Below are 25807 nucleotides of genomic sequence, written 5' to 3' on the forward strand. Positions count from 1 at the left end.
TAATTCAGGGGATTATGAGTTTGTAAAAAAAATGCGTAAACCCCAAGAAATGTGGATTTCTTTGGGTAACTAGCCACCCCCCACACACATATATCAGAGGTATTAAGTTTGGCATCAAATATGGTAAGATCTTTGTGGTGTCATGCTCCTTTTTGAATCAGGAGAAAACAGCTATTTACAAGGATAAAAATACTAAAAATAACAATAGCTATAATATGTGGAAAAGGGAAATCGAAGCTTTCTTTTTTAAAAAGAGATTTGATATTTTCTATTATGTATTAATATTTCTGAGGCTACATTTGGGTCACACATAACCACAGATACACTCAGTGATTTCAGGATTTTCTAAAAGTGCAAGAGATTATGTTGAATTTTTATTAAACAGAGTCTATAAATCAAATGGAACCTTCTCAAACCCTGTACTGTGTTTCCATATGTCTGCAGTCTATAGGTATTGAAATGCTCACCTATACTTTAGAAAAAAAAAAAAAACACAACATTTTGCAAAAATTGAATAAATGATCATTCGAAGCAAAAGCATGCAGTTCAAAAGCTAAACCTCCCATTGGAGAACAGAAAATTTAATGAGCTTTTAATGGAATGCAATGCTCAGAGTAGTAAATTATTTGTTAGTTGACGATGCAATCAGCATGCTGATTAAGGTTGCTTGGTTTTTTACTAAACATTAACTGAATGAAAACGGGTAGTCCTTGTTCTGCTTGGGGGGCTTTAAGGAAGCAAATGGACTTTCAGAACAGAGATTGTCAATAAAGGTGAGTGCACTCCAGGTGTCATTTGAATATGATGATAAAATACTTCTGATAAATATTTAAAAGCATTTTAAATCCACAATGTTCGCCTAGTGTATTGTGGACTCTGTTTAAAGAAACAGTGGGCCTTAGCAGGCCTAACAACAATCCCTCTATCTCTCTCTAGAAAGAAATATCTAGATCTGCTTTCTTTTATTGCAAAAGAGAAAAAGGGGGGTGGTATGCTTTGAAAATAATAAGCCAGCATGGACTCTGAGACCAGGAACTGTTTAGAATGTGAACCTAAAAAAAAGACAAAAAGGACAAAAATCAAAACAAAGGAAAATATTCTGACAGCAAATAAAGGAAGAGACATCTGTTTCTCTGGATAGATTAAGATAACATTTTAATTAAGCAGTTTCGATATTCTGATGTTTTTAAATAACTGCCATTAGAATACATATGTATTTTTAAATTTATAAATGACGGCATTCTGAGGGCAAGAAGTATTGTAATATTGGAGTTATATCCTGCCTAATTTAAGAGGTCTGAAGGGGGAGTAAAAGAAAAAGGGCAAAAATTGAAAATAAATTATATAATGCTTATTTTTGTTGTTAGATGGTTAATACAGAATTTATAAGGTCTATCATTTACCACATACTAATTGGTATATACAGTTACTATAAATTATTGTTTCTGAGAGAGATTTTGTTATTAACTGTGTTTAAATTTCTAAATTTCTTTTCCCCCTCAAAAGAAGGGGCTTTTTTCTGTTTGTTTGTTTTGCTCTCTACCAATTGCAGAATTATGGGTTTGTAGGTTAATTTTCTTTGAACAGCTACAAAGTTCTTTTTCTATAAATCCTAATTAGTTTCATCATTGGTGATTCTCTGGCAATGATCAGGTACCCTTAAAATCCGATAAATAACTACCTCTCACTTTTAACTATTCCTGTTTATGACCCAAGAGGTTAAAAGCCTTTGACTGGCATTTGACTTCTGACCTCATATAAATGTTATCTTATCAGTTCCTGCTTGTTAACTTGTATTGAGTGCTTGTCCCTGATGGCTTTTAGATAAAGGGTTGTGGGCTTCTTTCTTTTTTTTTTCCTTTTTAATATATTTCCTATAGGAACTAAGCCATTTGCTTTGTTCTATGCCTGGTGCACTCCAGTCTAGAGAGTAACCTGCTATAAATCTGTTATAAAGCCCCAAATATACTTTTATTTATTCTCGACATTATTTTAAGTTTAGCTTTATGGGTGGGATTTTATCGTTGAGAATATATATTTATTATAATTAATAGCAGTAATTACTAGCCATCTTAATCCTTTACCATGTTAGTCAGGAAACTGGTTAGCTTGGTATTCTATTAAAAAAAAAATGCAAAAAAAAAAAATTTTAGCTTTGCATTTACACCAGCATGAGATGAGTTAGAGAGATAATTTATGGAAATCTTGCCTCCCCAGACTTTAGAAGTCTGCCTAATGAGAGAGTCATCAGTAAGATATATCTTTTTTTTAAAAATTGAATCCAGACCATGAACAGGGCATTTTCGAACCTTTGGGGACGAAGGAGGTGGCCTGGAGCCCTCCTTTTCTCTTCTGTCCTAAGAATTAAGAAGGATTTCGGCCCTTTATTCCATTTGCAGCTGTGTGTGTTGTTCACACATTCAAGTGTGTATGTATGTGAGTCCAGTCACTGTGTACAAATCTAAATACATTTGAATGTTTGCATTTTAATCTCTCCATACCTCCATGGCATCATGAGAGTATTCTAGGCAGATATTGGTGCCTCCGAGGCTGCCTCATTTGCAAATGACCTACAATGTGATTTCTAAACAAAATATTACATTAATTTCTATGTGGAAAACAGGCAGTAAGGAGGGGAAGAAGGAAGAGGCAGCCATCTTGGAGTCCTTTTGCCTTTTAGCCTCTTTTCTCTTCCCAAGGCTCGAGAGAGTTAGAATATTATCTTTATTTTTAATTGGCCTTGAAAGTAATGCAGGAAGCACATACAAGAGACCTTTGTATTTGTGTTTGGGGTAGAAAAAAGTTGTAACCTCTTTGGACTTTAAATAATAACTGCGACTATAGACAAACTACACCTATTATTCTCAACCCTTCTAAATAAATATACATATAAATGAAGCATATGCCACAGCTTGTAAGAGACCTGCACAAAACCTATTAGGGGAAACAAATGTCTATTTGGACCATTCGTTTACTGTTATCTAAAGAATTAATATGTCAGTAAAGTTATCTGCCCTTCCTCCTCCCCCATTCTTTCTTTTCTCCCCAAACACACTCTCACATGCACACACACAAACACACGCATTCAGACACCCCCCAATCTGGAGAAATGGCAACCCTGGAAACTTGCCTTTTTTTTTTTTTTTTTTTTTAAATAGGAATTTCCCACTTTCTCTTAGGTCTTAAGTCTTTAAGAAAGCAAAAAAGACCAGCTTTTATTTTTTTAATTTTAATTTTCTGTGTGTGGAGAGCTGGTCTGGCTCTGTAGTGCCCTGACACTGCTTTCATCATGCTCATATTCTGGCAACACACAGGTTTCATACAATTTGTCCTAACTTTTCATTTCAACCATTGCTTCTCTCAGAGTGGCCAGAGTTTAAAGACAGCGAAAGCAAAGGGAAAAGAAATACCACGGCAGGGGGAAAAACAAACCAACCCCCAAACTGGTGCTGGTATTCACAGCACTGACACATTCTCAAATGTTTTCTCTGTAGTTATAACACAAAAGCGCTTTCTTCCCTGTTTTGATGTGTTAAAGACGGGAAAGAGAGAGGACACTTGGAAGTGGTAAAGTAAGTATTTGGAAGCACAGAGAAGGTGTTTCTCCTTTGAATATCCAGCATGTGTCAATAACATGTAGAGGCTTACAGTTTCATATTAATTAACATTCTGTAAACGGAGAGGGGATGAAAAGTTAAATTTAAGCAAGTTGTGGCACACCGCCGAACTTTGAGCTACCAGCGTTGCCGTTTTGTGAGTCATGAGAAGTGTATCTGAAGCCCCTCATGCTGCTAGCTCTGAAATAAGGATAACCAGAACCCTGAGGCCCTCTGAAAAGGGGGTGAGGATATCCAGAACAAATTACTATCTAATTCTGGCATTTGGCAGAAGAGACCACGAACTTTTTTTTTTTTTTTTTAACTCCTTTAATGTCAGTAATCTGAAGTAATGTCAGTGATTTTTTCCTAGCCCGTATTATTTGCAGGTTGTTTTCCTGAGTGAAACAAGTAAGGATTTGAAACACAAATAATGACCTGATTCCTAAATACTCTCTCCTATTCTGGTGGCCAAATTCTCTGAGTTGAATCCCAGAGTCCTTTACCATTATATTTTGTATTCTGGCTTTTTTAGAAGTAATATTTAAACATGTAAGCTGGATGACTTCAAAATTGGTGTAAGTTACACTACCGCTTTTTTATATGTAATTAGTGTATTAACATATAGGGGTAAGTCTTAGTATACCCAAAGAAGAAATAAGTGTTCACTTCAACCAGTTTCTGTATCAATCAAAATGAACTCCCTCAGAATCGTTGGTGTATTTTGAAACATAGTTAGACGAAGACAACGACGAAGGGGAATCGAGGCCCTTGGCTTTTCTGTAGAGCTGTATCGTCAAGATTTATAAAGTTACCTAAGGGTGTATTAAAATATATTGCCTTTGTATGTTTATATGTTTATAAACTTACCTCAGGAATATATTAAGAAATACAGCCCATTTGATTTTTTCCCCCCATTCATTGCCAAAAATCAATCCTGCTCTGTCTGGAAAAAAACAGAGACTTCTGTGATGTGATATCATATACCTTTCTGTATTTCAGCAAAGACACAGAGGACACAGAACCAAAAATATCAGTATTTTTAGGACCCAAGTTACAACTATTAAGGTTTAACCCCTTCCTTTGTAAAGACCGATAGAAATGGATTTCTCATTTCTTTGGTTTCTGTCCTCCTCTTTGCATTTTTTTTTTTTTTTTTTTTTTTTTTTTGGTATAAATTAGCTTTGTCCTTTCTTAGTAAAATGTTTAAATCTGGGCACATGCTTGCTTTCCCAAATAGATTCTCATGCTGACTCTCTGCAACTTGTCTTGGTTTTGGAATGGGGAGCGGTTTTCCTTATTTAAAAAGCTTTATAATTCGGACTCAGGGAGCTAGAACCTCTTTCTGTCCATCTGGACATGCTCAAGGGTCATACCCAAGATCATAAGCCATGTTTGCATCCTCCTTATGGGAAAATGGTAAAATAATAGACACAAGCATCTGATACCAGGGGCATGGCCTGGACACACACCTTGCCCTCCTCCCCTTGGCCTCGCCTGCCCTGAAGAATGAATACATCCATCTCCAAAGTTGATGCTTCGAAGTGACCAGTCAGATGCTAGCAGGTCAGCTGGCTGTCCTCTTGGACAGAGGGTCCATAAATCAGAGACATGTTGGTGTGGCTGAAAGAGGAAGGTAGTCTAGCCTGAGGGAAGCCACGTAAATCTCTCCCAGTGCATTGTTCCTGGTAGGGAGTGGGGGGTGAGAGTTGGGGTAGCTCCTGGGGCCTTGCACTGTTATTAATGCCCCGGCCCTCCTGCAGTGGGTGCTAACTTGTTGTGCATGAGAGCTGCCACCACCCTTCCCAAACATCGGGCAGCTTGGAAAAGTCAAGCACTGCTGAGCCCTGATTTTCATTTAATAGTCAAAACCAAGATGCATTTGGGCTATGATGATAGGACAGCTCCCTTGAAAAGATTATTTGAACTACAAAGGCATTCATTTAGGGCTAGCGATGTTGCAAAAGGGCCTGCTAGAAATTAGCAGCCTGTCCCGGTATTTGGAGAGCAAGAGTGACAACTTATTGGAAGTTCTCAAGGAATCATTTATATTTCACACTCCACTAGGCAGCTGATTTGAGATTGTCTGTTAGCATAACAAAGGCTCTGAGCCTGTGAACTTCAGAAACCTTTCGACCTCTTAGCTGCTGGCATGAATAGCCCCCAGTTCTGCCTATAGAGATCTCCCAAAGCTCCCCTGTTCGTGGCTAAATTGTTAATCAGGGTAATTTAATATAGTTTTCAATATGCCTCATCTCTTATTGGGAAAGGTATTCACAGCTTCCCTACCCCTGAAAAAAAAGTTCTTTTATTCAAGTGTGAGAGGGGCAGCTGCAGACAGACCCCCATCTCTCGCTGCTCCCCCCACTCCTCCTCTGTAGCAGCAGCAATGTTCGGAAGGGCAACCACAGTGAAGGGCCAGAAAAAGAAATTCGAACTACGATGCCTTTGCCCGCACTCCAACCTGAACCTGAAATTCCAGCCTATTTACGCTGGGAACCGACAAAACAAAAACCCGAAGCTCAGCCATAACTGACATCTCAGAGCCAACACACACGCGTGCGCGAGTGAGCGTGCGCGCGCGCGCGCGCGCACACACACACACACACACACACGCACACGCCACACCCCCTTCTCCTCCCTCCCTTCACTACCACGCTTCCCCTCCCTCTTCATCTCCCAACTAAGCCTCTCTTCTGGCTCCCGACAAAACCCACCAGACCCCAAGGCCTGCTAATTTTCGTTTCTCCCACTCTTTGGAGGCAGCCCACACCATCCTGCGTTCTCCTTCACACAGTCACCCTCAGCCCGGAGCCGCATCTTCTCCCAGTGTCACATATACTTGTTCTCACCCGCTACCTCGCACACTATCAATTCACATGCACATTAGTTAGCTGAAAAGAGCCAGAGCACAAATATATTCATTTTAATCCAGTTAAGACCTAAGAGGTCTCATAGGATATTATTCAATAGTTTGAAGATCAAGTATAAAAGTCAGATTTTGCTACACTGTTTCATCTCAGAGAGGTCTGCAGCCAGGCCTTTTACTTTCCTCCAGTACATAAGGTAAAAAAAATAAAATAAAATAAAGTGAATAAAAAACAATCACAAGCAACCCACCCATCTTCACGCAACCACTCTTCAAGTGTTATTTTGTCTTTTTAAAATGCTGTGTTTCTCATACTCATGGGCAAAGCCAAAAGAAAAATTCCATACAAAGAAGGAAAAAATATGAAATCACTATTTTAAAAAACAGAAGGATACAAACTCTTTTCCATGCAAGAGTTTTAAAACATCTATAATCTTTAATCTTTCATTTTTATGCGAGAATTTTAAGACATCTGTAAATGTATCTGAATGTTTCCTGATTGCTTTGGTGGTGATTTTCTGTGCAATTGTGCTCTGTCTTTGTGCGAGTTGAGACCCTGTGTCTTGCTTCTTCCTGAAACAGCCATTTCTCATTAGCCCTGTCTTGGTTGGTGTACTTGTCTCTCAGCCTTCTAAAGTTGGATAAAGACAGGATCTAGTGCCTGAACTATTTTCTTTGAATTTGCTCTAGTTAGTTTGGTCCCTGATGAGGGTATGGACTTCTTCACACACTTGGGATCCTAGTCTACCAAGCGTCTCAAAACTGCTGAGATGGGAGACAAATTCTATTTATAAGATCCAAGAAAGGATTACTAACCTCTAAAATAGGAAGTACAAATACAGACCCATAATCAATAAAACAAAAGAGCTCAGCCTCTTTCTCAAGATAATTTTTCTTGTAGTTAAAAGAAAAAGATTTAAAAAACACATTTCCTGGTCAATTTTAATATCTAAACAATGCCCAAAGGTGACACTTGGGAACAGAAAATAAAGTAAGTGTATCTGGTTATTATTTTATACGGCAATCCAAAAATCTGCATTTTTCTTAAAAAAAAAATCTGACTGCTTAAATGTTAATGGTGTGGAAGTTTTTATATCATAAGCATTTTTGTCAATAATATATGCATTATTCATTTTAATGACAGGCCCTTTAGTTTATTTTATTCTGTAAGTAGTGATTTTCATTTTCATGATGTCTCAAACCAAAATATTTTAAAAATATTGATAGTTACAAGTCAGTGAAACAATATTTTTGGTTTCTCCTTTAAAAAGCCACCCCCCCAAAAAAAGAGAGAGCGAGCAAGACAGGAAGAAATCATTCATATAAAAATTAAGAGAAATTTAACTTTCAAAAGATGGTTAGAGAGAAAACATATTATGACTTTCAAACCTAAGAAAGAAAAAATACACAATTTGCATTTTTTCAGTGCTTTCGCTTAACATTTTTTTCATTAGCCTTTCTTCATTAGAATTTATGATCCATGTCCATCATTACACTTTCACATCTCTGATTTCTGTTAAATTTTCTAACAAAGGTTAATAAATATAAAGGGGGTAAAAGGCCTATTTACTTTCACCTAAAGTCCTCAATATTTCAAGGTTATTTGTATTTGCATGGAAATTTTTCCATGTTCTAATTTAAATTATCAAAATTTGGAATTAATTCTATCTGTTGTTAGGAAGCAACAGGAATTTTTCTTAAAGAAACTGAACAATGTGATTTTGCTAAATTATAACATTTTCTTGGTGTTGGGCCATCTAACACCCTTTCTAGCAGGCACAGTTTGGGCTTCACATTTATGGAAGGAAAAGGGTTGGGGGGAGAAGGATATATATTTGGAATGGTGTTTGACAGGGGGAATGAACGCAGACACCAGAACAATTATATTACAATCCCACTGGGAATGCCAGCACCAAATTTAGCCAGACTGATGGGGTACTGTCTAGACGGTCCCTTTTGTGTATCAGCTGTTTTTCCCCTGCTTTATTGCACTGCCTGAATGTGTGAGTTGAACATGCATATGGATCCCAAACATAACCATTCCTGCAACCATACATTGCTATTAAACTTCCTCTCATTTGGCTGAGAATCAAAGATTGTATATTCCTACTATATTCTCTTTATAATATTTTGTAATTAAGATGCAGCTTCCAGAACTAGTGGTTTAACAAAGCTTCAAAGACAAAGTAGAAGGTGTTTAGGCTGTTTTTTTATATGAAAAAAAAAATGTACTAGGTAAACATTTCTATCTTCTCAAACATGTCCACCTCTTTTCTACAGAAGTAGAAAAGAAAGCCAGGAAGAAAAGAAATAAAACAATGAGAAGAAAAAGGCATAGCACATGTAAATTACCACCTTTCCTTTTGAAAAGGGCAAGGATAGAAAGAAAGAATATTTATTAAATGTTTACAGTATAATTAATGGCAGTGTGTGTGGCTTCCCCCCCCCCCCTTTCTTTATCTCTCTTTATTTGGTAAACCAAATAGAGTTCAGGAATCAGAGTTCTTTTGGGGGCTTAGAAATAGATTCCCAAACTCTTTTAAATATATGCTTACAAGATTACTTTAGTGTTATTGGGCAGATAGGAAATCCCAGAGACGTTTCGCATCTGGGCAACTGTCAGGATTTTGTTTTGTTTGTCAAGATAGTGCAGGAAGGCTAGTTCTTACTGATATGTGATTACAGTATCCATACAAAACATTCGTTGTTCAAAGGAGCAAGTATGAACTCTTAAACAGGATATATATTCCATGGGTGACAGGTACTAAAGTTGGATGCCTTTGCTAGCAACAAAGAATCTGAAATGAGTGCAAATTAATTATTCCAATTAACAAATAAGAAATAGAAAACATTAATGCTAATGAAAGTAGTATCAGATCTACCTCTGTCAATGAAAGGTTTATCAACAACTTTTATCTACAGTCACCAAAAACTGAGAGGTGTAAGAAACTGGAATTCCACAAAATACGTCATTATAAATAAAAATCTTGCTTCCCACTATTTAGGGAAGCGAACCCTACAGCACAGATAACTTTACTAATATGTATACAATAGCAGGGATTCTTTATTTCATTTGCTGTAATTTTTTTCCCTTAGCAAAATGAAAAATGGTGAAAGTTTTTGCCCTGAAGGAAAACAAAATCAAAGATAGAGTTGTTGATAGAAAAAAATTTTAATAGATATATTCTGATTTCGTGAGCCAAATTTTGTCAGTGACTAAATGATGGAAATTGATTTTTAAAATAATAATTTTCCATGCCTTACCCCTAGAACTCAATAACTACCACATACTAAGGACAATGAAGATTTTATTTGCCTTTTGAGGACTGGGTATTGAAGAGGGCCGCAAGAAAGAGAAAGTAAACTTTATTCCCAATTTTACTGAACAGGACAAGGCTAGAAGTCATCTGTTTTTTCACTTTGAAACATCAGATCACAAATCAACAATCATACACCACAATAAGTGACACAGGGTTGGGGGATATTTCCTGGTTGGAAAGCGTTATGAGTCTTGAACAGCTGACACTAAGCATGGAGACCCTGAGTTACACTTGTAGGCACTGATGGTAACAATCTCTGAGGCCTTAAGTTTGGCATGGTTGAGAAAAAATACAACCAAAGGCAGGGACAGAGAGCAAGAGAAACCAAGCCTGGGAAATACGAAAGCAAGAGAAAAATGGGGTGGGATGGGGAAGAGCGGTGTGGTTTGGGGGTGGCCTGCCCGGGGTAGGGAGTGAGAAAGAAAGAGGAGAGAATGGATATTCTAAGCATTGTTTTAATCTAAAACAGAGATGCTTCCAGGAGAATGCATTTCAATGGAGCTGAGCCAAAAATAATTATAGAGATTTTCTTGTTTTGTTTTGTGAATGAAGAGCATCTCTTTTCTCCGGAGATGAGAAAGAGAGGGAAAGGGAGGGAGAGGGAGGGAGGGAGAGATTGAGAAAGGACCAGAGCCAAGAGATTGAAGTGATGCCCCTCTGCCCCTTTGCTTCCACACAGCACAGTAGCAGACCTTTCTTTCTTCCCTTTTCCAAAAGCTGTTGGCACGGGATTGTGTTAGGAAGAGAGGGAAGTGGCAGCAGCCCTCAAACCTAGCTGGGTTTTCTATTCTAACAATAGCTTGTTTACTTTGATAAGGCTGAAGTATTGAAATTGGAAGCAAGATTGGGTTGGGGGGGGCAGGGACACATATTTTAGGACCTAGAAATAAAATTGAGCTATTTACAACTAAAAATATTCCCCTATTTGAGACACTTGAAACTTCCTTTGTTTTTTGTTTTTTGTTTTTACCAATTACATTTGTTTCCTTGTTTCTCATCATCAATAGCAAGCTACTAAAGGAAATAAAGTATTCTCTCGATTTTCCTCCATTTTTTTTCTGTGATGCAAAATCTTTATCTTAGAACTTTTTTTACAGGGAAAAAATTGTCATTTGTTAAAATAGCTTGGGCTATGACTGAATTTTTATAAAATAAATATACTCTTCAGGAAAGCTGGTATAAAAAATTTTATACTAATATGAAATACACAGGATTGGGGGAGAAACCCACCAACACTAACAGACTTTTGGGAGGAAAGGAAGTAATTGCAATTTAGAATTACTATCTAAAGACTCTTAGTTTTCTTAAGTTAAATTGATTTGCGTACAAATCACATCATTACTTACTGTCTGAACCTGAATATTCTCTCCAAATCTCTTATGTTAGGTGTTGTGCCATGCTAATGACCCTGTTATTTTTATCATTCACAGACGTTACTTCTACAAGTGGATTTAAGGTACCACTTTTATCTTTGTATTACCTGAATTTTTAAAAAACAAAACCTAAGAACCAGCTCCTTTCCTCCACCTTGTATTTCACAACTTGTAAAAATTAACTTTTGTTTTTAGGAATATTTGACCCGTTAAGTTTAACAATTTAGTCATCCAGTAGAAGAACAGCATAGTGTGAGCTTAGTGGGTTAACACCAAATAGGTAAACTTAATGGGTTAACATCAAAATGACCTGGATGTGAATTTAAAACAAGAAAAACTACTTGTGTTACATTAGTAGTCAAGATTATCTTTTGGGTTAAGCATAAATAACTCAGAAAGTAGCAAAGATGGATATAATTTCCTTTAAAACTTCTACATATTAAAATTGTCCCAGTTTTTCTGTCAAAAAACAATTGAAATATATAGTAGATGGCAGTAAAGTTATATGCTTCTATTATGTTGTTAAGTTTTTTTTTTATTTCTTAAAGATGGAAAATATCTTCATGTACATGGGACTTTATTTAGGGATTTTCAAAACACGTTTTAAATGTCACTGTGAATATATTGTGTAAATCTATGAATATGAGTTTTATAAATCCACATTTAATTTAATTAATCATATTGATTCACTTGACATTTTTCTCCTCCTAAATCTCCCTTTCCCTTCTTTCCCCCAGTCTCTCTATTAAAAGCAATTCATTCACAGTGGTAGACTAATTTTTGAAGCAGATTTTACAAAATAAAACCTACGATGGTTTTAGAGGAACTTTTAAAAGCATTCAACTTAAATTTGTTAGAAGTGGTTAAAATGATTATTTAAGAATTCAGAGTACTTAATCACACTAATCTTCACAATCTATGTAAAACCCAGTATCCCAAATGAGCAGATCTACTTTTTTTTAGGAGTACTTATTAATATTAAATAACCAGAATAATCTAATATGCTTTAAGGCAAAATAAGTGATGAGATTAGCAACAAATACTTATTTTGCCAAGTTTTACAAGAAAACTTTACCTCTTTTAAAATAAAACAATTTATAAAACAGAAAAATACTTAGTGATATTTAGTATTTATTAAAACCCCAATATACACCATTTGAGAATTTATATTTGATTTTACTATGTCATTAAAATTGTTGAGGGAAAATAGTAGTCTACTAAAACATTTAGAATATGGTATATAATAATTTATTATTAAAGGCAATGTAATCTGTCACGCCAACATAGGTATTTACTATCAAGCTCTGGAACAAATTTGGAAACGAGGGGACAAAGACAGATTTACAATTGGTAAGTGTCCCAAAGATATTAGCAAAAATAACTAAGCTGAAACGAGTATAGAGACATAGGTATCTGCATCAAGCCTTCTATATATTATAAGAATATATAGATATATGTGTACAGATAGGCTAAATGCAGGTACATTTATCATTTGTTTGCAGTGGTCATCCTATCATAAAATGGATTTTTAAAGGTTCTATCTTGATCACTTCTTTTCCAGCCCCAAATTACGAAACCAATTTCAAAGCTTTGCTCAGGAAAGTTATGAATCACTTAAAACCAACCATCGAAAAATTGCACCAAAAGAAGTCCTCTTTGCTTGTTCTTTTCATTTTGTAGAGGTATGGAGTCCAACACGCAACTGAAGGTGGGGGTGAGGAGAGAGAGGAGGCAGCAAGAAGAAGCAATCAAAAGGATTAGGATGGAAACTTCCTCAAGCTTCACGGGCTTGTTTGCTGGCCACAGATGCCATTATGGTGTATAGATAAGATATGTTTAATATGAAGACTTTAAAAAGAGCCTTCACACTCCTGAAAATTCAGAGGCAAACCCGAGCCTCTTTCTTTAGCCCATATACTTCACTACATTGGCCCAGGAAGCCTGGCTAAAGATAGTTTCATCCAGCTCACACACTTAGGTTTTGTCACTTCATGTCATAACCTCCACATTACTTAAATGTAGTTTTAAAATGTGTTAAATGGAAATGCTGATATAAGCCTAAATGTAGCTGTACTTGCTGTTTCTGCTCTAAGTTCATTCATGGTAGTGGATTTAGTTAAAGGGCCCAGAACAGCCATGCTTAACAGTAAGGAAACAAAATCTTTCTGGCTTCCATGGGGGCTAGGTATATGTCAGAGCAGAGGGAACTCACTGTAGATATTTGAGATAAACAACTTCTGTAGAAATGGACACATTTCGTTGGTGTCCTATATAATATAAGGAAAAAAATACTACATTACAAATAAAGCCCCAATCGCTTTTTTTTGGATACTAAATGCTATTTTATATATCTTGGACACAGAGAACATCCAGTAAAATTTATTATAGTAAATAGCTAACTCCAGATAAGAACCGGTAGCGATCTGAGGTGTCTATTGAATCATAATCAAGAACTACCTGGTAAGCATTAGATGACAATAAAGGGTATTCTTACTAAAATACTAGATGAATTGATAAGAGAAAATGGTCACTCTGATAGAAAAGCTAACAGAAAATAGCAGTAATTATGTGTGTCTTATACACCAGCATCCTGCATTACATCTAGTATGCAGTGTGCTGTTTAAAAAAAAAAAAAAAAAGTATGGTACCTCGTCTGGATGACACAGCTGCATTAGGAAGTTTTACAGAATGGCTTATTTTCCAGAACACAACATTTAGCTTTTCCACATGCTTTTTTTGGTAGAATTTCTCCTCCCAGTTAAAAACTGGTTTTCATCACACAACTGCATAATTATTTTTCTGCAACTAGCGATAATTACTTGTTTTGTGTATCTCTACTAGAGTGATTCAGTGTTTGCTGTTCTACCTCATAAAATGCATCTGTATTAGAGGCATGTGAAAAGGAGTATTGACCTTATATAATATATTGCTATATTGGTAGGGGCACACAGCTCTAATTCTTTGTAAAAGGCACAAAAGTCTATATTGCTTCGAGTTTTCCTTTTTGAATGCTATGTGAGTTTTCTGACTAAAGCATAAAACTGGAGGTAACTGAAGACAAGAAACCTCACAACATGGAAATTACTCAGTACACAAAGAAACTCTCAGATAAATGTACAATGGGTGACTGAATAAAAAAGGCTGTTGGAGGGATTTGTTGATAGTGGCATCATAGAAAACTCTGGAATCAGTGTTTGTGAGATCTGTCGCACCAAAAAATCAAGAACAGATTTCAGATCATTCAAGAATATCGAATTATTTTATGTTGCTTACAAAGCTCTCCACAAATACAAATGAAAATTAAGCAGAGCCCCTCCTGTCAGTCTTCTTTTATCTTACAACAGCACTTCTCTTTCTCTCTTTTCCTTCCAACTCTTATTTGTCTGAGGTTCTCCTTTCTTTCAAGTTCTCTTTAATCCTTGCTTTCCCATGTCCCTGTTTAGTCTTATTCACCAGTGATGCCAATAAAAATAAACAGTCTATTTAAAACAAGTGAGTCAATGCCAAAAAACGCATGATTGATGTGTAGCTTATTTTTTATTTTTATTTTTTAGTGAAACTACACCTTTGGCATTGTCTTGTTTAATTTTTTTATCATTTAAAAAACATAACACAAAGAAAACATCAGAGAATTGAAGGGCTATTTAAGGTCTTTGGATTTATTTATAAATATATGTAATGTTAAATGCAGTGGAATCCTTGTGAGACTACTTTCGTGCTTACTGATCCCAGGGTGCAGAAAGAATTAGCTTACCCAGGAAAACTCAAAGTCATAATTAGTCTTGTGAATTATAATAATCGGGTCTCATCCTACATTTCTTTCTCATGTGGTACTCCCAGTGGGAGTTCTGCATGAAAAAGGACTACAGGATTGGGCATTAACAATGGTATACCTGCAAAATATGAGCATTTTCCTATAGCACCAATCAATGAAATTAGAAATCTGTCCCATGTTGGTCCTCTGCCCTTCAACCAATTAAAAGATTAACATCAACAGATTTTTCAAATTTCAAAAGGAAATTTTACTCTTCGTTTTAAAAATACCTCTTACAATTGTAAAATAAAACTAGAAGTTTTCCCCCCAATATACCTTTTATTCTTGACTCAGTTATAGCTCTATGGTGTGATTAATTTTCACTTTCAGAAGAGTTAGCAATGCTTAAGTTTTAGATAATTTCCTCAAACAAACAGAAACAAAAGAGCAAGTAAGGAAAGACTCAGTGAAACTCAGTAGAAAGCCATATGGAATCTCAAGGCTCTCAGATCAACTATTTTTCCTAAATTGATTACTCAGGGTTGACTGACTGAGATGACCAATTGTTTTGGTAATCAGACCTAGCCTAAATTAAAGAAAAAAAACAAGTGTAATAGTTTCCCAATCCTGAGATGTTGATGTTTTGTCACAGAAATGTTTTTTATATGAATTACATTATGATGGACTGCTAAGTAGGCTTAGAAAAGTAAGCAGAATACAGTCATAATTGCTCATCCATCTAGAGCCCAACTCAACATGGTCCTAATAACCCTAAACATTTAGACAACAGTCCTTCAAGAGGTGACTGGATAAACAAACTGTAGTATATTAAAACGATGGGATAATACTCAATAATATAAAAAATGAACTTTTGATACATTTTACAATATGGAAGAATTGCAACAAAAATATGCTACAAGAAGCAAGACCAGAAAAAGAAAACAAATTATGTATATAATAGTTTAGGGAATTCAAATTAATGTATAGGGACAGAAAGCAGATCAGTAGTTATCTGAGGGAATGATCAGGAGGCAGGAATTACAAAGAGGTGTGAGGAAACTTTTGGGGGTGATGGATATACACCCACTGTCTTGACAGTTTCACAGATGCATACAAATGGAAAAACTTTAAAAAATTTTACAATTAAATATGAGCAGTTTGTTATATGACAATTTTACCTCAATAAGGTTGTTAAAAATAAATGGGCTGATTAGAATGTATATAGCAGCCAATCAGAATGGATGTTTGCATTAACAACAAAAAATTCAGACTAGGTTTCAGAATCATCCAGGTGATTGGGACCATGTATATTTGACCATGAAGAATCTGAAGATTGAGATGTTTCCCTTCATCCCCTTCCTGATGTTTATGATCCCTAGTTTAGTTCAAAACCGTTTTCCATAGTCTCCTGTTAAAAATCAATGCCATTCTGACTGAAGTGAGCATCAGAAAATGTCGGAATACCACACGTGTTTGAGATAGAGGTAAACTGAAATATACTTTCTTCTAGAGCAAATAGGATCCATCTAGAAAACATTTCGATTTTACAGTTGTGTGTTCTGCCACAGCATCTCCAAAGATTTCCTCTTCCCTTTCTTTACTACTGTATGTGTCATAAGAATGGAGTGGGGACCTAAATTGTTAGGAAAACAACAGAAATTACCAGAAGATATTTGTCTCAGCTAGATATCCTATGTGAGCTGATCAATTTCTATTCAATTCAGCAAAAATTTATTAAAATCCACAATAAGGTGCAAAATTACCATACTGCAAACTCTATTCTGGAATGGAGGGCGACTGAGTTACCTACCAAAGTGCCTCATATAGAAGAAAAAAAAAAGGGACTGAGATAACTTCAGTTTATTATTATTATTATTATTATTATTATTATTTTTTTTTTGGTGCAAAATGGTGGTTTATTAAAGCACGGGGACAGGACCCGTGGGCAGGAAGAGCTGCTGCCCCGGGTTGTGAGGGATGGCAGGTTATGTACCCTGCTGTTGGGGGAAGGTGAGGGGAAGGGAGGGGTCAGTGGAGTTTTCATATGCTAAAGAGGGCCTACAAGGTGCCAGGATGTTCCAGGCCGGCCGGAGGCCTTGCCCTTGCTGCTGGATCAATGTTGTCTTTAGACCAGCCATTAACATTAAGATCTTTGGGAGACTTTTTGGTGGGGTCTCACAATCCTGCTATCAATCGTCTTTGTTAGTGAGATTTAGGACATTTGTAAGCCAAGGGAGTTTATTATTATTTTTTAAAAAATTTTTTGGTATGTTCCAAAATTCATTGTTTATGCACCACACCCAGTGCTCCATGCAATTATTTGTATTGTTCTATTTTTTTCTTTTTTTTTTTTTTTCAAAGATTGTATTTATTTATTTGACAGACAGAGATCACAAGTAGGCAGAAAGGCAGGCAGAGAGAGAGAAAGGGAAGCAGGCTCCCTCCTCAGCAGAGAGCCTGACACAGAGCTTGATCCCAGGACCCTGGGATCATGACCTGAGCCAAAGGAGAGGCTTTAACCCACTGAACCACCCAGGTGCCCACTTATTGTTCTATTTTTATTATGTGAATGTTGTGCTTTATCTACAACTAAATTTTTAGATGCATAGCTTGAGTTTGATCAGTGTCCATATTAAGGACAGAGGAAAAATAGCCCTATGTAATTTTTAAGAACGCCAGGGACTAAACTGAAAGTCAAAAGACTTATGGAAAAACTAGAAGCAAACTGAATATATATGCAAATTAACATTTTACTAAGAGAACATGCTTAAAACTATGGGTTTATCAAACATATGTCAATGAAATTGAAACCAAAATCTCTTCAGCAAGTAGAACTGATTTCTGAGTGCAGAAATACATGCGTTTTACATTACCTGAAGTGGAAACATTTTTCCATCTCACTCCATTATGATGTATTATTCTGATTTTAGAGATATAATACTAAAAATATATTAAAGAAAACATTTCTGTTTAGGGACTTACATATATCTTAGTTTTTAAAAATGTCTATCTTCTTGCCAGGGTCAATCCTCACATAGATTTGCAAAATGAAAGATGTGCCATTGATCTTGGATTTAAACTTATAACTTATGTTAGTATGTAGCTAATTCCTGAATTCTAAACCTGTGTACAATAGCTACGGTTAAATATTTTTGTGGATATTTGTCTGAAATGGAAAAAAATAAGAGAAATTCAACTTTGTGCTTTGTTCATGTCTCCCGGTTTTCTTTTTCATGTCTTCTTTCCTCTGCTCTTCCTTCTTCTTCTGTCACTTCATTACTTAGCCACTGATTTTTTTCTGCTATTGTTAATGTGGATCAGTGACCAAGACTTTGTCTTAACCTTGAAAATGCAATTGCTTTAAGCAAGTCCCCACACTATTTCTTGACTGTGCTTAGGCACTAAAAGAGCTCTTAAGATACAGTGTCTGTGATTCTGTTTTCTTTTGTTAACTTTTAGTACTGGATTTTAGTTGTAACCAGAACCAATTCAATAAGAAAGGAATTCAAAGGTTCTTGGGGCCCCTGGGTGACTCAGTGGGTTAAAGCCTCTGCCTTCCGCTCAGGTCATGATCCCAGGGTCCTGGGATAAAGCCCTGAATCGGGCTCCCTGCTCGGTGAGGAGCCTGCTTCCTCCTCTCTCTCTGCCTGCTTCTCTGCCTACTTGAGATCTCTGTCTGTCAAATAAATAAATAAAATCTTAAAAAAAAAATAAAGGAATTCAAAGGTTCTTAAGTAAAAATAATTTTAAGAAAACAACAAAAAAATAATAAAAATTTAAAAAACAAAAGGTTTTTAAGAGGTCCTACCACTGCCTGCTGTCTACCTGGTATCTGATGTCCCATATGATCTAGTGAAATGAGTACACCTTCTTCTCCTTAAGACTTTGTGGGAAGGGTCCAAAACAACTTGTCTGGAAGCTGATACACAGAGGGGAAACCCTGTACTTAGGTTCCTAGATAGAACTGGGGACTCTTGCCAAAATAATCCAAAGAGCCTTTTGGTATAGAGATAACTAAAAAAGCTGCTTTCTTTGCTCTAGAAGGCTCAACTTCCTTTCTTCCTGCATTCTTTACCTGAAGGGAAATTTAAAGTGGCCATGATACTTCATGGCCACATTCCAGATATCTGTGTTTTTTATCTTAATTCTTTGGCAAAAACCCACTTTATTCATTTCATTGGATTTTCTTTAGGCTCAATGTGATAACGTATGTGAAATCACTTTGCAAACTATGAAGGTATGATAAAAATTTGAGTACCATTTACTGGAAACAGAACACTAGAAATTGATACGGTATAGCATGATCAGCCAGGTACATATTGATCAATTTGGAGCCTTCACATTTTAGGTCCTGACACAAGCGTCTTGTTTGCGCATACACACTTTTTTTTTTAGTTCACAGAAAATCAGATCATTAGGTACGGCTAACAAGATGCCCCTCGTGATGTTTTCCCATGTAATCTGGAGGAAATACTGAAAGAGTTTGTCAGCACTGAACTGTTTGGACCTAGAAATCTTATCCAAAAAATCTTGTCTTCTTAGAGATATGTGAAAATGTCTATTGGCAAGCAATTTAGATGATATCATTAACAAATCCTGTCCTCTATTATCACATACCCACTCTCCTGAAAACTTAAAGACCCTTCTTTTCCTCTCATTGATCCATTAACATAAAATCATTTTCTAATTCACTGTTATAAGTAATTAAAATTAGAATGGATTTATTAATTAATGTCTACTATAACCATTATTAATTAATCTTAACTATACAGCATTTCATATAATTTGTTCCATAACTCTTCATCTTTCGAAAGACAGAATTCAGAGTTACCTCTGAGGACAGTGGAACCCACAAAATCAGTTAGGAACTATAGATAGAACAAAGAAATAAAATTATTTGGCAATTCAAAATGAAGAGCTAAACAGATATTATAAATCTTCATATTTATCTTGCCTGATGCATTAAATTACTCAAGATTGGAAAAATCAATGCAATCTTCAAATTCTACTTTGGACATTGCTTTTATTCATCAACTATCCAAGGAATATGATAATATCAAATTTTTACTTATGTAGATGTATAATATTTAGACAATAAAAATTTTATCTACTTTCATTAAAATTTCTGCAAAATACAAAATCAAAAGAAAGTACCTTTTTAACCCAGAGTCTGAGAATTATTTGCAAGAGATTGGTGTTGATTAGAAAACAAAATACTACTTTACCATATGTCTGAGGAAAGTTATGAGAGCACTTTAAAACATCCACGTTCCATGTATTTACTTTACCTAAAATGACATCCTTTGCTAACCACATTATTTATCTGTAATTAATTATTTTTCCAGGTGTTTACTGTCCTATCCAAAGACCAACATATCATGTCGACCCTTTTTCTAAGTAATGGCAAGTGGTAAGAATAAATTTTACAGCATCCTGTTTCAAAATAAGCAGAGTTATAATGTGAGGATGCCTGATGTAACCTAAGCAGATATAATAAGCAGACACAGAGAGTTAGATATGGGATAAAGGCAAAGTTCTTTTAATGGATTCTAAAATGAAGCTGAATTAGAGGAGAATACAAAAGACATATAATTATGCCTACATTTACCTTTTCCCCAAATAAGTAACTCAGTTATTCCTTTCTACTGACAACTGATTTATGGCTCAATCCAATAATCTCCTACCTTTATACACAGTAGAAGGTGCTGGCTGCATAATGGAAAGGGCTTGAGACCATGCACCTCAGGAAAGGTGCTACATGATGTCTTTAAACATGTCACCTGGTCCATTAAAAATGACCTAGAGAAGAAATGGGATATTCTGCAGAATCCTACAAATCTCTCCACTGCTCCTTCCTAGTTTCTATCTGTTACCTTGATTGGTTTAAAGAGTCACTGATATGTGGTTCCTGATGCTACCTCAGTTTTTGGCATTTCCTGTATGTCTCTTGATAATCAAAATGAGGAACTCGCCATGACGCACCTGAAACTCTACTGGTTCTCTCACTGCCTTCTCCCACAGTCCTTCTGTACCAGTCCCATATTATACATTGTCTGACAACTATGTCGGGTGTTTTCTTTGATCTATGTTAACATATGTATCTGGTCAATTGAGAAAAATAAGCAGCTTATTTTAAAATTCTTTTTTAAGATTTCACTTATTTATTTGAGAGAGGAAACAAGAGAGATAGAGAGCACAAGCAGGGAGGAAGGACAGGGGGAGAGGGAGAAACAGGCTCCCCAGTGAGCAGGGAGCCCACCAGCAGGGCTGGATGGATCCCAGGACCCTGAGATCATGACCTGAGCCGAAGGTAGACACTTAATGGACTGAGTCACCCATTCACCCCTAACAGTTTATGTTAATACTTAGTTGGCCACCCAGGCCGCCAATTAGGAAATGACTGCATAAAACAGTCAAAAGACTGTATAATTCAGAACTAAGATGATAGCAATAGGGAGGAAATATGATGGGCTTAAGAGCTGTTGAAGGGATAGAATCAATAGGGTTTGATGACTGACTGGTTCACAGAGAAAAAGGAGAGGGAAAAACTATGGATCATGCCTTAATTCTAGCTCAAAAAATGGAGGAAATCCTGATGCCATTTATTAAAATTGGAGACACAGGAGGAAAAGCAGATTTTGGTTGAAGGAGATGTGATGAATTCAGTTTTGCATAACTGAATCACAGGTGTGTCTGTAAGACTTCTGAGTTGTGGTGCCCAGTGTATAGTTAAATATAGGGTCTGCAGATCAAGCAAGAAATCTAGCTCTGCAATGTACATCTGAGAATACAGTATTTAAAAAAACTAAATGATCAATTATGTTTAAAAAAAAGTCAAAAAGTCACATAGGATATGGACTGAAACCCACTGGGTTTCCCACAAAACGCTGTTGATGAATATGGCTAGTGGAGTTTTAATCAAATGATGGAACAGAAGTCTGGAGGAATAAATAAAAAGCGGAGGAATGGAACCCCTTATCCTTTCAATGAGAACAGCCATCTTTTTTTTTTTTTTTTTTTTTTTTTTTTTTTTTTTAAATCTCAGGATTAAGAACCAAAATTGCTTCTGTGGTTTCTAAAAAATTTAAAATGAAGTCTTCTACCTTTCTTTCCCATCTAGTAATGCTTAGTTTGATGTTCGGACTGAAATGAATTTTCATGTAGCTTTTAGAGAGTTACAGAATTCAGAATATATTGCATCATATCTCTAATACTCTCTGGATAAGACAGTGCTGTGCCTTTGCCTTGTACATAGTAAATGTTCAAATAATATGACAGCACTTAGTAAATGCTCAAGTAATATAACTGTAGGCATTCCTAAATATCTGAATCTAATCTACTTCTGAAAATGTGTGGGAAAGCAAATTTTTTGTAGCAAACACAAATATTTTATTTTAAATGGGAAAAATAATAATGCATTCTTCATACAAGGAAGAGCCCCAAACAATTCCCCTAAACATCATCAAAACACTCTTAAACATATATACAATAATCTACTAAGGATTTATGCATTATAAATCCTTATTTATAGGGATTTATACTTGATTATTTAACATTTAATACACTCTAGTCAGTACATTGGTGTAGGTTACAGACAGTATCAGATACAGATTACATTTTCCTTCTACACTGCAATGAATGTTTTCTAATGTAAATAAGCAAGAAGATACATTAAAAAAAATACTGAATGCTAGTAACAACAAAATAAAATAAACAAACGAAGGCATTTTTGTTTTAAGTGGTAACTTTCTGATGAGAGTCAGTATGATATGGGAGACCATTTCACTTGATAATGCATAACTCCTCCAAACAAGGCAAATGCAAAGCAATTCCTTATTCAAAGAGTATCAGAGATATGAATGCGATATATTCTGTATTCTCCTATTAACACTCTGAAAGTTACATGGAAATTCATTTCAGGCTCAGCTTCCAATTCTAAACTTGGGGTAAATGTTTGTAAAAGTTGCTGTTACCATTACTAGTGTTACTTGGACCTTGGACAAGGTTGCTTTTGTTATGGCACATGTGCAAAGCAGAGCAGTGGTTCTCAACTGGTTTTCATAAGATAGAGGTCAGGGATGCTGTAAAACATCCCACAATGCACAAAACAGACCCTCCTAACAGAACAAGCTAGCACAAAATGTTAATAGTACTGAGGTGGGGAAGCCCTGAAGGAGAGAAAGACCAGAATCAAACCAATATTTCAGAGGAAACCTCAATTAAAATAAGGAAGAGATTGAATATTGCAAAATCAAAAGTTAGAATGAATTGATGTTATTAGCTTGGAGAACCAAAAAGCAGGTCTCTTCATCAACGGCACCAATAAATCTAAGAAAAGGAGCTACTCTGGGAGGGACTATGAGGAAAAATATTAAGTTTAGATTTTACTATGTTATACTTCAGGTAGGGGTGAAACATCCAAATGCATGGAATAATTTTAAATAATTTTCATTCATATAAGAGGTTTTGTCTAAGTTTTGTAGTTATTTTTTAAAGCGTTTAGATAGTCTTCAGGTTACACATCAACTAACACATCTAACTCCGTACCATATATCATACTTTTTTCACATGCAAGCTCAACCTCCAAGAAGTTGCTGGAGAATGATATTACCACCCCATTTAATGGATGACAGAGATGAGGTTTAGAAAGGCTAAGTAACCAAGGTGATACAGCTATAAGATCATTATACTAAGATTTAAACCAATGTTCTAAGTCCTGAGCTTTTTGCTAAAATAATTTTCTTTTTGTACTCATGCATGCTCCAATTATTTCAGACAATCCCCTATAACCACATCTTCACTGAGCTTAATAAGTAACTTCCCCCAGCTACACACACACACACTCACGTACACATACTTTTAAATACATTTTTTTGTTGTCCTTATAAAAATAATCTATGTCAATGTAGAGGTTTGGAAAATATAAAGTACAAGTCAAGAGGATAAAAATCATCATTACTTCAACCACTTGGAAATATCTACTAACAAACAACTTTTAGGTAATGATTTGAATTTTTACTGTTTTTCTCTGCTGATGGTTTTGCTGATATGCAGTGGTATTTCTAAAATTAATCGTGAGAAATTAGAAAGAGGAGAGAAAGGGAAAGATGGTACACAAGCTAGAGAATTAGCTCTCAAATTTAAAAGAAGAACCTTGGGTGAGGTGGGGGTGGGGAGAAAATATGGGGAGGGTAATTTCTAGAGCCTCTCTCTGCGCAAGGAGTTCTAGGGACTTAATAAGCCTTAGTTCATCTGTCATCTCTATGTTCCATTAATGACAAGATTAAATGGAAGCTACACATTCCAGGGTGCTTAGCATTTGCAGACTCAGTACTAAGAGCTTTACTCACATTATCCCATTTTATCCCTGCAGCAACTTCGAGTAGGATATTATTTCCAACTTAGAGAAGAAACTTGGGCTTAAAGCGGTTTTAAAAACTTGCCAAGTTCCAAATCTAGTAAGTGGGGAAGCAAGAATTCAAAAGCAAATTTGGCCACAGAGGCAGTGTTCCTCCTCTGTGCTATGGTGTGTCCTCTCACTGCACACAATCAGGTGTGGCAAAGTGCCTAATTCAAGCAAGCGAGAGCAGAGCATAGAATACTGTCTCAAGGTTTCTAGCTTCAGACTTCCCTTTCTTTTCTCTTTGTAGGAATGGGTTGACACATGCCTTCTGGGATATGGTTTGAAGATTCTGTCACCAGATATTTTACATTTGATTCCACTGGAAAAATACCATGTGATAAGTAACTTGCATGAGAAGATTAGTATGCACCCGACACAAGAGTTTGCTGAATGAAGAGTTAGAAGAAAGGAACTCTACCAAAATGAAGGTCCCTTCTCTGGAGTAACTTTAACAACAAGTTGAGCAAGACTCCTACCAAAGTTTACCACTTATTTATCTAGAGTAGCTGTATTTTAATAGGTAGATGTTGGCTGACTAAAATTACTATTACCTGCTACTTTTCTTGAGGTCAGACTACTGCTCATGTAAAAGAGACAGGTTAAAAATGTGGAATTATCACATTTTGTTCAAATTTAAAATGAATAAGCACAATTTCCCTGGTTTTGACAAACATTTGAAAAATGTAGTCTTTGGTTTTTAGCTTGAGCCTGTAGGATGGAGCTGCTGTAAAAAAGGAAAGACCTTAAGTGAGTAGTATTTTGGATACATTTTTTTCAGCTAGCTCTCTACCTTGGGGATATTCTATGGTCTGTTGAAACATGTTCTTCCTGTGAAGCTCAATGTAGATCACTGGTTTTACATGAAGGCCTATATTAGTCACTTACAGACATTTTTACACATAACTGTTGGGTAACAGTGTGTGCTTATTTTATGATAAATGTTTCAAAGCTACTGTTCTCTGGAGTTCTCACATAAAAGAAAATATTTATCTCATTGGAATTTTAACCACACAACAATTAAAATGAAATGCAGTCGACAAAATATTAATGCAGGTATGTCTGAAGATCAACTACTTAATGGTTAGGTCCCTATCTATCATTCTCTGGCTTTCTGAAGGTCAATATATAGCAAAGCCAATGAATTAACCTGCAAGTCAGAAACATAGTATCTGTGTAACTGTGGGTCTATTATTAATTGCTTAATAAAGTGTGTGACTTATTGATGAGAGTTTATGCTGCCTGTTCTTTTTAAAATTCAAGCCTAATTCAAGCAAGCTTATGCCAGGCTGGGTTGTTACTTTAAAATCTCAGATAAATGAAGATTATTTTTGATGCTAGATATCACTGTTAACACTACAGGAAGTAGATACAATCATAGGATGGGAAGGCAAGAAATGGATATATAGTCTCTTCTCAACTTTTCTTTTGGAGAAGGGGACGCTGAAAATCAGTGAAGACAATAGAGTTGCTCAAAGTCACATAGTTAGTAGTA

At 35.9% G+C, this 25807-nt stretch overlaps 2 long non-coding RNA genes across 2 annotated transcripts in view; one reads left to right on the forward strand and one right to left on the reverse strand.

Annotated features, from left to right (window-relative positions):
• Positions 1-25807, reverse strand: part of LOC131831407 (uncharacterized) — a 32313-nt gene that overhangs the window by 2417 nt on the left and 4089 nt on the right. The window lies entirely within an intron of this gene.
• LOC131831406 (uncharacterized) lies at positions 511-25538 on the forward strand. The gene is made up of 2 exons (XR_009353637.1): positions 511-773; positions 24563-25538. It is a non-coding gene; the product is annotated as an uncharacterized LOC131831406 (long non-coding RNA).

The sequence above is a fragment of the Mustela lutreola genome, chromosome 5, assembly GCF_030435805.1.
Source record: "Mustela lutreola isolate mMusLut2 chromosome 5, mMusLut2.pri, whole genome shotgun sequence".
In the NCBI taxonomy this organism is placed as follows: Eukaryota; Metazoa; Chordata; class Mammalia; order Carnivora; family Mustelidae; genus Mustela; species Mustela lutreola.